The sequence below is a fragment of the Cloeon dipterum genome, chromosome 1 (assembly GCF_949628265.1).
Source record: "Cloeon dipterum chromosome 1, ieCloDipt1.1, whole genome shotgun sequence".
NCBI lineage: Eukaryota > Metazoa > Arthropoda > Insecta > Ephemeroptera > Baetidae > Cloeon > Cloeon dipterum.
In genome coordinates, this window is record NC_088786.1 from 38,609,724 (window position 1) to 38,627,761 (window position 18,038).

Genomic DNA, 18,038 nt, shown 5'->3' on the forward strand with positions numbered 1-18,038 from the left:
GCGCGCTCGCGAGAGGGAGGTCTTGCGCTGCTTTTTCTGTGGGCGCCCGAAAATTACATATCGGTACAGAACAATTACTGATGCGATCGTAATCTCGTCAGGTAAAAGCCTGACAATTTTGTTTCCCAATCGCGAGTTAGAGCGACCGAATTTTGCGAAAAAACACGAAATTTCCTCTTCCTCAAAAGTAGACTGGGTTGATGAAACGTTCGCAATGTATTCTTCATCTGATTAAAATTTCATTTCAATATTTAATTTGTAATTGGCAGGAAGAGGTAAGCCGCGTTACACTGCGCGCCACTGCACCACACGGCAAAAAGAATTAAAAACGCGCCACGAAAAGGATCTCAGGTCTCAGGTCGGAGAATTCTGAAAAAGGGCGTTTGGGATTTCGAGTTAAAAGTTGATTAAACCTCTCCGTGATGGCTCGAGGTCGACAAAACGACAAACGCCCAGCGAGCAGAGGGGTAACCGTGGTCACTTTTCGGTCACCTGACGAAAGTTGAGCAAAGTGTGGTTTTGTGTTTCAGGCATGATCCTGATTCATGTTTCATTGGAATTTTTTTGAAATTTTGCTTGGATCATGCAAATTTTGAGTGCCCAGTCTTGGGCACCCGATGGGCACCTTTCGGTTACCCGGAGCGGGCAGGGGGTCACTTGCGGTCTCACTTAACAAAATTAAAACTAAGGGTGATTTTGCATTTCAGGCATGATCCTGAATCATGATTCATTAAATTTTTGTCTAAATTTGGCTTGGATCACCGAAATTGCCACTGCCCAGTCTTGGGCACCCATCGGGCACCTTTCGGATACTTGGAGTGGGCAGGGGGTTACTTGCGGTCACCTAACAAAATTAAAACTAAGAGTGATTTTGGATTTCAGGCATGATCCTGAATCATGTTTCATCGGATTTTTTTCGAAATTTGGCTCGGATCACCGAAATTGCCCGTGCCCAGTCTTGGGCACCCATTGGGCACCTTTCGGATACTCGGAGTGGGCAGGTGGTTAACCATGGTCACTTGCGGTCACCAAAAAAAATTAAACTAAGAGTGGTTTTGCATTTCAGGCATGACCCTGAACCTGGCTTCGTTGGAATTTTGTTATATTTGGCTGGGATCACCTAAAATTGCCAGTGCCCAGTCGTGGGCAACCATCGGGCAGCTTTCGGGTAGCTCGGATCGGATAACTGCGGTGTGACCGGATCATGAACTGTGTTCGTAAAATTTTGGGCACAGAAAAAAAATATTGTTTTGGTTATTGTTAGGAATGAAAAATAAATTTTTTATGCATTTTAATATTGATTGCTAAAAAGGGGCAACTTTTGGTTACCCAATGGTTAACCAATGCGCGGGCACTTTTTTCCTTTGCTTGCTTTTTTACCCTCAAATTTTGTCAGATTTTCGTCACCACAAAAGTTTTAACTTATTTTGGAAAATATTTTTGTAAAAGTAGTAAAATTACACAAATAAATAAAAAAACTTTGATAACCAAAATGGGTTAACCAATGGGCAACCAATGAGCAACCTAAAATAACCACCGTAAATTCTTGAGTTTGTGTTTCGTAAAAATTATTTTTTAGAAATTTATTTGGTTATAACACTAATTAGCATTTCAAACTCTTTAAATTAACTCGTTTTGAGCACTTATTCATGCTCAGCATTATCGCGCGCGTTTCTATGTTACACTCGTCAACCGCGCGTGTGGCGCCACTGTCGGCAGCAGCACCAGCTGCTGCCGGCTGCCTCTAGCTCACAGTTACTTACTGACTGTAAACAAGCATGACGGTTGATACGCGCTGCGATTGCATCATCATTGTTAGCCGATTATTTCGCCCTGATTTCGGTTGCATTTCGGCAAATCGACAACATCAACAGATACTTGGACGGATGGTCGATGTTCCTGATATTCCGAAAGGTAAGGGTATCATTGAATTTACCGAATTTACTTAGATTGGGGGCTACAAAAATACGCGCGCGGACACTGACATCAAAATATTTATTTTAGATTGCTTTTTAATCAATCCTGTGTGTCAGCAGGCTTCTACCGCATCCCGCCCTGATGTCCTGGTTGGAAATAGCTGCCTGTACACGATGGCCATCCGGTTATAAGCCTGGAAAACTTAACTAAACATCGCCCGCAGATTATCCAGGTATGTAGTTGAATACATGGCAAAATTAATGAGTAGAAAATTGTTACTTTTTATTTTATTTTGTAGAGTTGTGTGCTGTTGGTTCGATTTGCTTTTGCTACCGACATGGAATGCGCTGGGACTATGAACTCCTGCAGAGATGAAAAGCAACGAACCCACATGTTCTTGCAGGAAGCGCGCTGGACGACATTGGTATAGGGATAATTTGTGGTAATCTTTGTATGTTTAATGGCTATATTTTATGATAAATTTTGTGTTTATACCTTGAAAATTAATTTTAACAAAGTTCAATTTGCTGCTTAAATACTTCAACTTTCTATTGTTATGTTTGTAACAACTATAATAATATCCCATAACTATTTTTGTGTTTTGTGATTTAGTTTGGGATTGCGGCATATTTTTTAGTTTAAGTTGGCTTCCTCTTGAAGAAGATTTTAGTATAATTTCCAAGACAGTTAACTATTGTGGCAACTAAAATTTAAAATCAATTACTTATTGTCAGATAATCATCGTGGGTTTAAAGTTTAAAATTGCAAAAGCCTTAAAGTTTTGAAATCAAAAACAACAGATGAGCCACCACATACTGATTTTAATTGCACTGTGGTTTTTATTAAATACTGTTACCGTGCCTTCTTGACTGAAAATAATTAATTTTAATGTGCTGAAAACCATAACCAGTTCAACCAATTACCCTAGAACCATCAACAGATTGAAAATATATATAATCAGGTTTAGACAATGGATGGTTTTGGTTTCCAGCACATCAAATAGAATTATTTTAAGGGTTGAATGCACAGCATCAGGAATCTTATTAAAATCAAAAGTAACAGCTGGCAGCCAAGGGGAATTCACAACTTCTGGTGAACTCGTACAATTTATATAATCATCCAACATTATTTTTGCTTTGTTGCTGCATCACCTCATAAATTAATGTGTTATTATAGTTTTATTAACTTGTAAGTGTGCAGTTCTTCAAAGTCTATTGTACTTGATTTATGGTTTTGAAAAATTGTTCTTTACATTATTTATTAATTTATTTATTATTTGTTTTTGCTTATTCTGTTATTGAAGGTGGAATGTAACTTAACTGTATTGAGGTATCACCTTGCAATTTTCGCTGCCAAACCCAGATTTCGATCCTGAAAAACTTATATTTCCATAAATTTGCAATTTGAAGGTCAAGGTCACCTTTCTCGACCTTAAGGGATGATGGCCTCCTTAGATTTTTCAGGGTTCAAGCCTGAAATGTAGCCCGTGAAAATCTGAACAAGCAGTTCAAGTTTCTGAGGTGCAAAAATAGTTTGCCATAATTTGAAAAATAAAGTTTGAATTAGGCTCGATGCCGCTCGATCGAGCACGGCCTTTAGTCGGCGAGTTCGCCTATCATTTGTCGATAATATTTTTACCCATTCCATTTGATTAGGCACAACAAGAGGACCAAGAATTGACATAGTAAGGTCAAAATCGACCTTCAGGGTCTGACCCTGACCAGACCCTGAGATAATAATTTAGAAAATGTCCAATTTCATCAAGAATGGTGTCTTTTTATAGGTTTTCGCCGCTGCACAGCTCAAACATACAGCCAAAACCGCCGAATGACAATCCTGAAACCGGTTCTTGAAATAATTGTGGAAGCCATTAATCCTGACGTGATGTTTAAAAGTGTTAAAATTTGAAATCGGCAGTTTTGACTTTATATTAGAGCTGCAGAGCTTATGGAAAGACACTAAGTTTGATGAAATTCAGTTTTTTTAAATTTTTATCTCAGGGTCTCGTCAGGCACAGACCCTGAAGGTCGATTTCAACCTTACTATGTCTACCCTGGGCCCTCTTGTTGTGTCTAATCTAATGGTATATGTAAAAATAGTCTCGACAAATGATAGGTGAACTCGAAGACTAAAGGCATGCTCGACCGAGCGGCCTCGAGCAGGTTTTTAATTTTCAAATTAAAATATGCAGCAAAACTATTGTTGCACCTTTGAAACTTGGTGAGCTTGTGCAGAATTTCAAGGGCTACAATTCAGCCCTGAACCCCAAAAAGATCTAAGGGTTGTATCATACCTTGATTTTTAATTTTCGAGTAAAGGTCGCAAAAGGTGACCTTGACCTTTGCCCTGCGAATTTTTTGTAGGTTGATAAGTTGTTCATGGTGGAAAACTAGGATAGACAATGAAAATTTCAAGGTGATAACTTAACCCAGTAAAGAGTTACATTCCACCCTTCATTCACATTATTTGATTTTCGGGGATTTTTAAAAATAGGGATCTTTAAATTTGATGTATAAAATGTATTATTTAATTGTACGTTAATTGTTGTATGAATATCATCCAATAAAAGTGCTGCCCATCTAGCTGCCCACTGAAGGTAACCGCAGGCGGGCACCAAATGGTTACCTTTTGGCTACCTCTTACCTCGGGCTGTCATTTTGCGCTATACTGAAATTTATCTTTTTAATGGACAGAGTCAATTGACCTGCCACCAGTGCCACCTGACAGCCCTAGATAAAAGGTAGCCAAAAGGTAACCAATGGCTGCCCACTGGTGGTAACCTCAGCCGGGCACCCGATGGTTAGCTTTTGGTCAACGAATTTTATCGGCCTCTCATTTATTACGCTCCCTGAATTCAGGTATACCTTTAATGTACATAAAAGGAGATTCTATGAAAGGTCATTTAATGGGTGCCCATTTGGTGCCCGAATTCTGGGCATGACCACTCGCGGGTGCCCGAAGGGTTGGACATGCGGTATAACCAATGGGTGCCCATCTGGGTGCCCACGGGGGGTAGCCGGGTGACCGAACGCGGGCACCCAATGGGCACCTTTTGGTTGACTTTTTTCTCGGTGGGGCGGTCGAATTTTGACTAAAATGTGGCGTGAATGCGAGCGGGCAGCGCACAGTCGCGAGAGAAAATACTCGAAAATGGAAATAAAAAATTCTAGAAGAGCCGCAAAGTCCAAACTCGAGATTTGAGATTTTTTGACGCCCCCGGTGTTGTGCACACGCTAAAAGGAAATATTATTGCCCAGGGGGTCGGCGGCGCCCTGTGCCCATTTTGTAAAAATCCCCTCAAGTTTAACATGGGTGAAACGGCCCGCGGATCCAAATTTGGCGATATTTATGAAGCCTTCGACAATGCCGTTAGGTGGCATACCAAACTAAAATCTTGGTCAAGGTGAAAAATCCGAAAATTTTGAATTGTTTGAACAATTTTCCGTAATAAATTCGCCGCGTTTCGAAAAATGGATCGATTTTACAAAACCGCACACGCGTGGACGCGCCTCATTTAGGCGCATCGACTGGCGTAAGAAACACCACAGGCCAGGCCCCAAAAATGAAAAATTTGAAATGTCACAAATCGCGTTTCCTCCTTGAAAAATTCATAACTCGACTCCTATGCGTCGTACGTTAAAATATCAATGTTGGCTGATCTGGCAACCAAATTCTGCGTATATTAGTAAAAATTACGACCCCCGCCTGCCCCCGCCAGCCACACCAATCATCTTAAAAACAACAATTATTTCATGCGAACCAAGTGAAAATGGGAGCTAGGCTGCTTAATTGTGTTAAACACACGCCTCGAAATTATTAGCAGGCACGATTTTTATGTTTTAATCATGTATAAATTAAGGAAAGGAACTGAAATGCGAGTTTAAAAAACTATTCTTACCGCCATTTCTGTCGCTTGTGCAGCTGCAGCGGCAGAGAGAACAGAAACACACGTAGCGAGCGAGCGAGGGTGAATGCGCGACTGCGAGTCGCCTCGCCGTTAGGGGAGAATTCAGGTACGTCTTTTCAGTGCGCGCATCGCGACTGCGAGAATTATTGTTGCCGCAGGTAGTAAATCTGGCGGCGGCCTCAAACGCCCTCGCGATGAATTGAGAAATCTTCCCTTCTTTTTCGCTGCGACGCTCACCCTATTTACCCTCCCACGCTGTTTATCTTGTTGCATTCCAGCGTTTTTTTTGTGATCTCACATGCGTCCAGGGAAACAACAATAACCATTCACACAATGCACAGATCCCTCGGCCAGGCCAGCTGCGTCTCCAGCAGCGCAGCAAAAGGTTGCTCGAGTTCTCTCTCCTCATTTATTCCTATATTTTGCTCCACGCATTTATCCAACATCCAATTTCTCCACGCCATTCGTATCCCAATAAAAAAGTGGAATTTAATATAAATATAATTAATTTATTCCAGAGAACCGAAACAAAAATGGGTGTTAAGTTGAACAAGTAGTAAAATTTATTTAATTTAAAAATAGCTGCACTGAATTAAAATTTATTTGCCAGCAGTTCAGGAAAATGTCCACTCCACAAAACGGTCATGGTGAAATTGAAAAAAATATTTGAAAACTTTGACTTTTTGGAAATTTCGCCGCAAAAATAGCGCCACGTCCCGAAAAATGATTTTTAAAAACTAAATACGAGCAGACCGGCAAAGTCGATTGAAATATCAAACATCGCGCGTTATTTCGTCTTTAAAAATTCATAGCTCAGGCCCTGTTTGTTCTACAGCCAAAAACTAAAGTTCCCCGTGCTCGCCGCAAAATTCTGCGTAGGATACGCCCCTTCTCCGCCCCCACCACCCCCGAAAATCGTCGCAAAAAGCGGCAGTTTCTTGTGATTTTCTTTTTTTAAATTGTCCTATCATCACGAGGGAGGTTTTGGCTTTTGGCCACTTGATGTCTCGCCCCCGCACGTCCACCACCCAGATTTTGCACCTGTCAGCGTGGTTTTGCCGATTTTTTTACGGAATGATAGGGACGCGTTTTACCTGTCGGGCCCCTGAGGTGTATGGGCCCGCGGGCAAAGTCCTCTTGGCTCCGGGAGTTCCCTTGGAGGCGCAACTGACGCGACTTGAAAAAGCGGGCACGCGTCTGCCATATTGTGTGTAGGGATTGGACCAGGCAAGTACGAAAAAATTATTAAAATTCATCGCTTTGTTGTACAGAAATGTAGTAAAACTTTAGAAGTTCGCAGCTTCTCACGTATCCTGACAGAAACAAGATTTTAGTCAAAATGGCGTAAAAGAGCTGCCCATCGTATCCTCTTATTAGAGCTTTTCCTATGGGCATTGTGGCGTAAATTTATCAATCTGTGTTTCCAATTGTTGCTGAAAGAAGGATGAACGTTTAAAAAGTCAACAAGAGATAGGAAACTTCTTGCTTTGCTATTCCGTTGGCTCGTCTTCTTGGGTCAATCGCCAGTCATACGGAAAGGTCTGAACTTAGCCCAATTCCTCAAAACTAGGGAGCCTAGTAGAACACAAACACGCTCCATTCCTAGTCAGCCATAACTTACTTTATAGACATGGCCAAATAAAAATCGATATTTTAACATCGATATTTTTTCAGACGATATATATCGATTTATATCGATAGTCAAAAACATTTGGTGATGTCTATTACTTTATTCGGGGTGTAACCCAACTAAACGACAGTGGCGCCAGCGCGCGAACACAAAGTGTTCATCATTTAAAGACATATCATTTTTTGCCATCATAGACGTTCCAAAATTGTTTCTTAATTTTAGAAAAATGTACCAAATGGAAACACTCAAAATTCAATATCTCGACGGTCAAGTCTGACGGAATTAGTTTTCAACAATTATTATAAGTTACATAAACAGGATTGAGTAAAACTAAAAAAAATTATTGGAAATTAAGGAATCGTGTGAAAGAACGTAATTGCGCTAGAATTTTACTGAGTCAATAGCGTCTTTCAACTCATTGAAACTTTTTAAGTAAGAGGAATGGTTTTTCTCGGGAATGAATATCGTACTTGGATGCATATGACACGTCCAAAGATTTCGCAAGATTTCGCGTCTCCGAATCCGAGCAATGACGGTGGCGTTGTCGCTGAAGTCAATTTTGGGTAGCCAAATGTCGAGCTCATGCAGGAGTGGCGCTGACAAAATACTCGAGAAACCAATTTCTTCAGATAAATTTCTGCGTCTGCATCTGCAATGAATTAAAATTAGCATGAGTCTTCAAAACAAAACATAATTTGTCATATTATTGAAATTATTGAAAACGGAGCCCTTCTTTCTCTTTCTGTTTTATCCTATTTATTTCTCATTTTATAGACTGCAAAATATAAAACAGGGCATTGAAAATTTTTTCAAATAAAAGAGGAAATAATGATCAATATTAAAATCAGATGATTATTGCAAATAAATAACATGACCCCTTCTGCTTATGAAGCATAAAATACCAGGGTTAAAAGAAAGAGGTAGAAGTATATGCTACCGAAAAAAATGATTAAAATTTCTTAATGAATTCCTTACTCTTTTTTGTGAGCATAGTAATCTCCTTCTAAATCCTTCCAATCAAATCGTCTGAGTTTGCGCATCCCACCAACAGGCGCGTCATTCCCAACTACAGTGCAACGAAGTAAGTCCAAGAGCCGAAGATTAGGGCAGAGGCTGAAGATTTCGTTGAAGGTCATGTTCTCCTTGATGCCAACATTGCAAAGAGTCAACCCCAGAAGACGCTGCCCGTTTCTTTGCATGAAAAGCCTTAAGGCCTGCGCTGATTTCCCTTCGCATTCAATCGTTGCGAATTCTATTTGTGGAAACTGCGGAAACTCGCCCATTTCTTCAATATCCTCCAGGCCAGAGGAAACAATCTGAAATAATAAAAAATTTCGAAATAAAATTACTTAGAAGTGTGAATAAATATAAATCAAATGCTTACCGTTATTTCCTTTAATTTCTCAGCAAACAGTTGTGCCAAAAAAAGCTCACGAATTTTTATTGGCCTTAGGCTCAATTTAATGTAATGCGTATGATATGCATATGTATATTTCGTAGTTTTCATCGTAGTATGCATCGTAGTTTTCATCTTCAGTCCTAGTAGCTGACCAACATGGTCGCGACCATAACTCTCGATGCTTACATACACAAAGTCATCCCTGAGGGCGGCATTTGGAGGTAGATCGTCGTGTACGACATTCGTCGCTTCGATGCTTTTCAATTTTTCGCATCGACGAGAAATGTCAAAAATTCCTGACAAAGGAACACGAACGTTGTCTATCTCAAGGATGGCCAAATTCTTCAGCTGAATGATCGAATTCAATTCGCGTTCTCCAAGCGAGCTTTCAAATACGTATTGATATTGACCATATATTTTTAATTCCTTCAGGTTCGGAGTGTTCGACCCTAAACTCCGGATGAACTGAAACATACAAAGATAATTTAACAATGGAATTAACTATTAAAAATGCATTTACCTCTTGAAAGCGAGAGTTTGACAAGGTAGAGCAGAACTTGCAAAATAGATCACGGGTGTCAAGTTTTATAGGATTTCGAGTAGATCAAGCAAGGCAGGAAAGCCCATACTTTGTCATTGTGATTTTCTTGTCCGTCGCATGTTTGATAGCAGTCTTTTTGAAACACAGTCCTTTTGAAACACTTCGTGAAGCATCTTCTGGCGAAGTGGCTCTGAAAATGTATTAATGTTTTCTATTTTATTTGATTTTTGTGGTACACTTTATCAAATTTTATTCATTTTTTATCTCTGCTCAGCACATCTCGTGAGCAATGTGCTAACCACGTCCCAAAAACACCGCCAAGCTTGGGCCAGCCCCTGCTCACTCATATGGCGCGAAAATGCGCCAGCTAAGAAGTTCTGCAGCCACACACAGGTGGCATGTCGATAGCTTTTTAAGCCAATCAGAGGCCGTCTCGGAGTTTGTTGCCTGTTACGCCCACGAAAAACTCCGCACATACGCCCCTCTTCGCCTCCCTCTGCCCGTGGGCGTAACCGGCAACAAACTCCGAGACGGCCTCTGATTGGCTTAAAAAGCTATCGACCTGCCACCTGTGTGTGGCTGCAGAAGTGCAGAACTTCTTAGCTGGCGCATTTTCGCGCCATATGAGTAAGCAGGGGCTGGCTTGGGCCCGACACGGCCCCGCACCGAGGTGGTTTTATTTAAAAGTCAGACATAAAACCCATGGAAAGGGGTTTTTTGGCGGAACTTTAATAGCATTTAAAATTTTTTAGTTTAATCTGTAGACATTGCTTTACTTACGAGTGACGATTTTAACGTAATCTTTGTCATAACTGTCGATGTTGTCACACACAGTTTTGGTAGCCAGGTCGAAGAGGCTGGGTGCCTCCTGTAAAAAAGATAATTTGTTTTTTTTAAGCAACTGGTGCGTATAAGAGGTAAAAATAACAATTGTTAAATGATGCAACTCTTTTTTATGGCAACGTGGGTGAAAGGCATGAATATTAAATTGTTAGTAGACGTTTTTTGATCTAATTTTCTCTGCTTTTTTAACAGTAATTGACGTGGACAAAAATTGTAAGGAAATTATCTGAGCGCAGCCAATTTCTGAGGTGGAGTTCTTTTATATTCATGGTTTCCAAATTTTAAAGAAACAAATCCAATTTTGCGTGTGATACGCGCGAATTGTTAAAAAATCAATGTTAAATTTTCTAACAGTGAGAGGAATTTGAAAATTGGTTTCCCGACCGGTGGCGGTCTTCCGCGTGCGTTGACGTCATTAGTTAAATATCCTGAATTTTCGTCTGTTTGGAATTAATCGCAAATTTTCGATTTCCTATGTTGTCATTATAACCAAACAGTGCAAAAATACCGTTTTAAATTTTAAATATTATCTCCTCTTAGGATTTTGTTCGGATCGGCTCATATTTTGTTTTAAATTGGTTCCTGATAAGTTTCGATCGGTTTTGAAGGGTATTGCGATCCCTATCGGAGGAGGGGTTGTTGTCAAGGATGAAATTGGAATAAAATAAATCCATCGTCGGCTGCCTACTCGTCTTGAAAACAAGAAAAATATCAATTTTTAATTTTTCTATGGGATCAACAATCTCAAAATCGGTCTACAGGCGCGTTTTATTCTTCCTCGTTGTGTGGAACAGGAAGCGAAACATTATACGGGATTGCTTTTCGTAAAAAATGGCCAATTTTCGATTTCCCGTGTTATTTATGTTTGGAAATTTCAAAATTCTCGTGTTTTTTATCTTCACGCTCGATTTTGAAAAAATATGCAAACGGTATTGGGTCGTAATTGGTCTCAAAAGATTGCCAGATAAATTTCGCGTCAATCAATCGTGAGTTTTGCTCGATTTTGGTCAGCAACGCGGTGCAGGGGCCGCCAAAATTGTGCCCTCACTCTCTCACGTGATTGGCACTTATTTCCGTTCCTCTAGCCGTAAATGACGTTAAGGGTTGCGGGGTGAACAAAGCGTCCGAGAAGGAAGACGACCTGGTTATAACACCAGTTGCGGCGAGAGAACTGCTTTTAGCTACCCAAATAAGGGACGAGCGGTTGAGTCAGCAAGAGAGCGAATGTGTATGCGAGTGTGTGTATGTGCCTTTATTGATACCCGAGTTTCTCCCTCCGCTCTGCCCTGTGAGCGCCCGAAAATTTACGTCGTTACATCTCAGTACAAAACAATTATTAATGCGTTCGGAATCTCATCAGGAAAAACCCTGACAATTTTTTTCCTCAATCAACAAAGTTATGGCGACCGATATTTGCAAGTTTTCGAAAAAACACGAATTTTCCTCTTCCTCAAAAGTAAATTGGGTTGATGAAACTTTCAGGAAATTAGATGGCTAGGCGGCACATTCAATTAAAAGCTGGAAAAAGATGAAAGAAATTTTGATAAAAAAATCGCTGCGATTTAAAAATCAGTCTGATTCACACGGGCAGACACGCACCAACGAGGCGCATCGACTGGCGCAACAAACACCGCCCGCCGGCCCTCGAGGCCCCGGCCAATCCCCGAAAACCAACTTTTTGAAATGTCACAAACCGCGTTTTTTATATTTAAAAACTCATAGCGTGGCTCCTATGCGTCGTACGTTAAAATATATTAATGTTGGCTGCTCTCGCCGTAACATGCTGCGTATGAGGGGCCTCTCCGCCACCCCCGCCCGCCTCCGCCACCCCAATTATGCACAAAAATCACAAATGAAATAATTTACTTCACGCGAAACAAGTGAAAATGGAAGCTCGGCTGCTTAATTGTACTAAAAACACGCCTCAAAATAAATAGCAGGAATGCTTTTGATATTTTTATCTTAAATTAGGGAAAGGAACTCGAATGCGAGTTTAAAAAACTATTCTTACCATTTTTGTTGCTTGTGCAGCGGCAGCGGCAGAGAGAACAGAAACACACGTAGCGAGCGAGCGAGGGTGAATGCACGACTGCGAGCAACTCCTTGCTTTTAGGGGAGAATCCAGCAGAGGCCTCTATTCCGTGCGCGCATCGCGAGTGCGAGTATTTTTGTTGCCGCAGGTGGTAAATCTGGCGGCGGCCTCAACCGCCTTCGCAACGAATGGTTCTTTTCGGGACGAGCAACAGGCTAAATGACCTATGGTTAATTCCAAAATATTAGTAATTATAGGCAATACCAGATGGTTCTTTGTTAAAAAATAATTATTTTAAGTGAGCGAGCCTGTTTTCCAGATGTGGGTTTTTTCCTGCCGCATCTCGCTGCTTCAATAAAGGCCGCAGTGCATCTTTGTTCTGTTTTCCCTGCTTGGGGCACGGCAAAACGCATCAATCACAAAATATTGTCCGCGGCGGGTGAAGCGACGTAGAGATGAAGAAAATTAGCAGTGAGAAGACCACCCGCGCGATGCGTGCAGCGCTGCGTTCATTTTTTATGATACATTAATATAATAATTGAGAACAACTACTTCGAATAGTTTTTGACTGCTTTTTGATGCATTGAAAGGCATTGGATGGTTGAGAGGAATTTTGTTAAGTCCGTTTAAAATTTAATCAATGCACAATCAAGGTTTTTAATTATCTGCTCTCAATATTTCGTCTTTTTCTTGCTGGATTAAAGTGCGTTTCCTAATTAAAATTATTAAATTTGATTAATGGCGCGATATTATTTGCGGAGCAAAGTAAAAAAACAGCGATTTATAATCACAGTTGTTTATATTTATTTTTCACGTAATTGAGATGATTTTAAAGGCACCGTTTAAATTTTCCTTCACTCGATTTAATCGTTAGAATGTCACAGAAGTCAATTTAATTTAACCATTTTTATTTTCTTTGAAACTGGGTGGTCTTCGCAGCTCCGAGAGAGATTCACGAGACAAGCTGAGCATCAAATAGGCTCTTTCCACCTCCTGGCTAGGGGATGCAAGGTCCGTTTCGAGGGAAATAAAAGGTTGTTCTCCGTGGAAAGAACGGCGAGCGCGAGAATAAAGTGAAAAAGAGAGAAAAGACGGTGGTGAATGGAGAGCGAGCCAGAAATCGGGTAAGAGGATTGTAGCGCTCGCGGGTTTAGTAAAATAATAAATTTTGAAGAAATGTAGTGGTTTAATCGCATTAAAAATGAAAACACGCATTTGGAATGTTTGAAAAGAGATAAAATCAGATTTTAACCATGATACCGATTAAATAAAAATTATAAATCAAGTATGCAAACTGTTTATTTCCGATTAAATCATTTTTTTCATATTTATGCTAAAATTACAATTCTGCTCATTGGTTGAATTAGATTTATTCGCACCAAAGGAATAAAATCTGCTCGTAAATACAATTAGTTCACCAAAAATAATTTCTTAAAATCACGTTGATGGCTGCATTTCCACCTGAATACCTCACAAAAACCCGCTTTCTTCCGAATTAAACCCACTGCATTGCCAAAAAAGTGTTTTTTTCGGGGTCAAATTCGGAAAATGCGGTAAAACCAAAACAGGGGGATTTTCCAGCAGTTTTTTTTGCGCAAAAACCAGTGTTGCATTTTTGGGCATTGCAAAATTGACAAAGCCTTTTCCGACATAGATTAAACCTAACACCACTGTTCTCAACAAATATGGGCCTGACCTTGAAGAAGGCTAAGAAAAAACCAAATTCCAATGCATTTAAAGCGACACTGTGATTTACTTCTTTACTTAAACAACCTCTGAGACCTCAATTTTGTTCAAGGGCACCGCCTCCTCGGAGTGCATTACCTTATTGCATTATCTTATTTTCGTTTTTCTGCTGTTTTCAGCCAATGCATTTTTAAATTGGAAGCTTCAATCGTAAAAATTGAAACATTTGTTAAATTATCTGTTATTGTCTGGCCAATATAAATCTAATTTTGTATAAACATTTTTCTAGACATATTACTTGGGTTTGATTATATTCATATTTTTTACTTTTTCATTTGACGAAGTGATTTATTGATCAATAACAATTTTGAATTTTGCAAGACTTGCTCCCATTTTGTTACCAATGATAGAAATTATTTTTGCAATTTTTATTTTATTTTTTCCTTAGCGAAACTCAAAAATGTTGCCAGTTTTCTCTTCTTAAATTTCCAGGAGCTTCAAGGAGTCTCACAATTATTTAAATGTTCTTATTGCAATCTTGAGCGGACGGAAAATTTGATCTTCTGAAAACTGCAGTGAATTTGACCTGATATCAGAGTGCGTGTGGCTCTTTATCGCATCATTCAGCTGAAACTGCACAACATCACAGCGAATACTCCTGTAGATTTCAAACATTATAATCCATGATGAATGATGAATTATTTTTTAATTTATAAGAGCCTTTAAAATATTCTGCTGTCATTCTCAATATACTTTAAGACACGTATTTCAGCTTTCGCAAACATAATTTACGGCACAGACTTGACAATTGACAACTGAAAATATTGCTCGTGGTACAACTCCAGATTTTAATTGCAATGTGAAGGAAGGGAACGCAAGAAATTCGCACGCGCCTGAACCTCCGTCTCGCGAGCGCGCATCTGCTCGCACACATCACGCATCACACTCGCTGACGGCACGCGCGGAAGAGGGTAATTCTCTCGCTTCCCCGCTCGTCCTTTATTTGGAAGCCAAGCTGCTCTTTCGCCGCCAACGTCAATGAACAGGTCGTCTTCCTTCTAGGCCACTTTTGTCCACCCCGCACCCCTAGTAACATCAATAATGGCGAGAAGAACAGAGCCGGTTGGGCGGTTTTTGCGCCGCGTCAAGTTTAAACGAACCAGATTAAAAAATGGACGATGGATATAGTTTTCCATGGATAATATTTTGTGTTCGTCTTCCACTAAAATGCTTTTAAAAGCAAATCGATCAAATGAATCTTGTTTTCATTATTTTGAAAATAGTTTTATCCCGTTATAAATTTTTGCAGGCCGGAGGAGACGGCCTTTTGACAAATAATTCTTTTGTTGCGGCCATTTAGCCGACCGCCCCCCAAATAAATATAAACAGCTGGCATTCAGGTCTCCATGCTCACACAAAAATAATGAAATCTTCTCTCCTCTGCCGCGATCGCCTTTGCTCTTTTATTGTCCTATTTTTCTTTGCCTCGGCCTCAGTTGCACTATCGCCTCTCGATTCCCAGGGAATTATTTGTGAATTCCCAAATGCGTGCAGCGAAACAACAGTAACCTTTTTACACAAAGCGACTGTGACCCTGAGACGAGCCGCCTCTCCAGCAGCGCACAGGGTGGCTCCATTTCTCTTCCTTTATTGACATTCGCTGTTAACCAGGATGTAATTAATTTTGCTGTGGAAAATTATTTGATATCGTCGTTTGCAGCTGCTGGCCATTTCCATCAGACCAGTGGTTCCTTTCGAAGCTCTGATAGATATTTAATTTTTCCTGGACCCAAATTTTAATCTAGTTGTTGTATACCATTCTTAGAATATTAATTTTCTTCTCTTCATACTCAGTTCGCGTTAACTCCTCTCAATCCAGATGTAATTTGACAAATAATTATTTTGTTGGGGAAATTCTTAATATTTTCAAAATCTCTTCATTCAAGCCTAACTAATTTTATTTAATAAAAATTACATCAAATGGAAATTTGATTACTACACTCTCATCGGCATGAAAAATAAATATATTTCATTAAAAAAATGGAATAACTCTATATTCATCATTTTGTACACCAGGGTTTGCAGAAGCAATAGCGTTTCTCAATTCAGTGAAACATTCCAAGTAAGAGGAGTATTCAAGGCCATATTCGGATATGAAGCTCGTGGTTCGATGCATGTCAAATGTCTTGAGACTTTGCAAAATATCGCGTTGCGCAATCTGAGCAATGACGGTGGCGTTGTCGCTAAAGTTAATATTGGGTAGGTCGATGTAGAGGCCTTCTAGCAGCGGCGCTGACAATATGCTCGAAAAAGCAACCTCAGCATTCCAATCTTCGCCGCGGCTAAACAAGAAAAAATTGTCAAATAATTAAGTTTTTAATATTGTCTCTTTCTCAGAATTTAAATTATAAATGCTTCTAAAAGCAAGCCCGTTGGCCCGCATTGTTAAGGGTGTCAAAGCAATGGGAGTTTATTGAGCAGTTCGGGGATCTAATGCTGCGGCTACCCAATGTCAGAGATGGTAAAATGTGGTTAGTTTAGTGACTCGAATTGCTTGACGAGCTGGGAGGACTAGCCACTTTCTGGGTTTCGCACCTTTCCAGCGGCATTAGGGACAAATATCTGGCGTTTCAATTATGACTTCGGCGTGGAGTGGCGAAAAGAAGGCCACATTGGGCCCAAGCTCCTTTGCGGCCGCTCGGGCCACTCGGCACCATGTTATCCGCTCGGCGGTGCTATTGGAAAATATAGGACCCAGTGAGGTTATAGCCCAGAGGAAACTCTGTGCATAGGTTAAAAATACTTAAAAACTGATTATTAAAATTAAAATCAATTGATAAATATGCCAAAAAACTAGTTTTCGTTGAGTGTCCGAAGAAAGGTCTATCGAAAGGAAGAGTACTATTATTAAAATGATTTCATTACCAACTGTCATAATTCCACCATGCAAATCGTTTGAGTTGTTGCATCGCATCAACAGGTGCATTATTTCCAGCCAATATGCAATATTTTAATTCCAAGGAGTGCAGATTAGGGCAAAAGCTGAAGATTTCGCTGAAGGTCATCTTCTCCTTGATGTCAATCCCATCTAGAGTCAACTCCTGAAGAGTGTCTCCGTTTCTTTTCATGAAACACCTCAATGCGTTCGCTGATTTACCGCCGCATTTAATCGTTGCGTATTTTATTTCTGGAAGGTAGGGAAACTCGTCCAATTCTTCAATGTCCTCAAGGTATGAGGAATAAAACTAAAACAATAAAATGATAGTTAATATTTAAAGAATTACTTAATTTTCGCAGTGTACGGACAAAGGAAACAAATTCTTACACATATTTTCTTGAGATTTTTAGCAAACTGTTGTACCAAAAGAAGTTCCCGTTTTTTTTCTGGCGCTAATCTTAATTCGGTGAATCGCGAATGAGCTGCAAATATCGGGTTCCATGTGAGCATCGTAGTTTGTATCAACAGGTTTATCCTTCCAGGGTCGGCATTCCACGCATCGATGAAGACAAACACGAAGTCATCCCTGAAGGTAACGCTTGATGCTTCCACGTCATTTATGACATAATTAGCTTCAATGCTCTTTAATTTTTCGCATCTACGAGAAATATCCACAATTCCTGACAAAGGGACATCAACGTTACTTATCCGAAGGACGGCCAAATTCTTGAGCTTAATAATCGATTCAAATTCGCGTTCTCCAAGGGGTTCGTAACGCCAACCGGAGACAACCAAGTCTTTAAGGTACGGAGCGTTCGACCCTAAACACCGGATGAACTGAAAATGTCATCGTAAATTAAAGTTATCGAATGAAGTTTTTAAAATGCTTTTACCTCTTGAAAGCGAGAGTTGGACAAGGTACCGGATCTGCAGTCCATACGCCTCAGATCTTCGGTGTCAAGTCTTGTACAGGATTTCGAGTTGATCACGAAAGGCAGAATTGCCCATAGTTGGTCGATGTGGTTTCCTTGTCCGTCACACTTTAAGTGATGGCTGTCCTTCATTTGAATCACTGCCTTGAGCATCTTCTGCCGCACGGGTCCTGAAATTAATTCGTCGTTTTATTTCACTTGAACAATACAGTT

General features: G+C 40.2%; 1 long non-coding RNA gene across 1 annotated transcript; it reads left to right on the plus strand.

Annotated features, from left to right (window-relative positions):
* Positions 1-1,741: 1,741 nt before the first annotated feature.
* On the plus strand, positions 1,742-2,440 carry LOC135948274 (uncharacterized). The gene is made up of 3 exons (XR_010575789.1): positions 1,742-1,914; positions 2,037-2,149; positions 2,216-2,440. It is a non-coding gene; the product is annotated as an uncharacterized LOC135948274 (long non-coding RNA).
* The last annotated feature ends 15,598 nt before the right edge of the window (positions 2,441-18,038 follow it).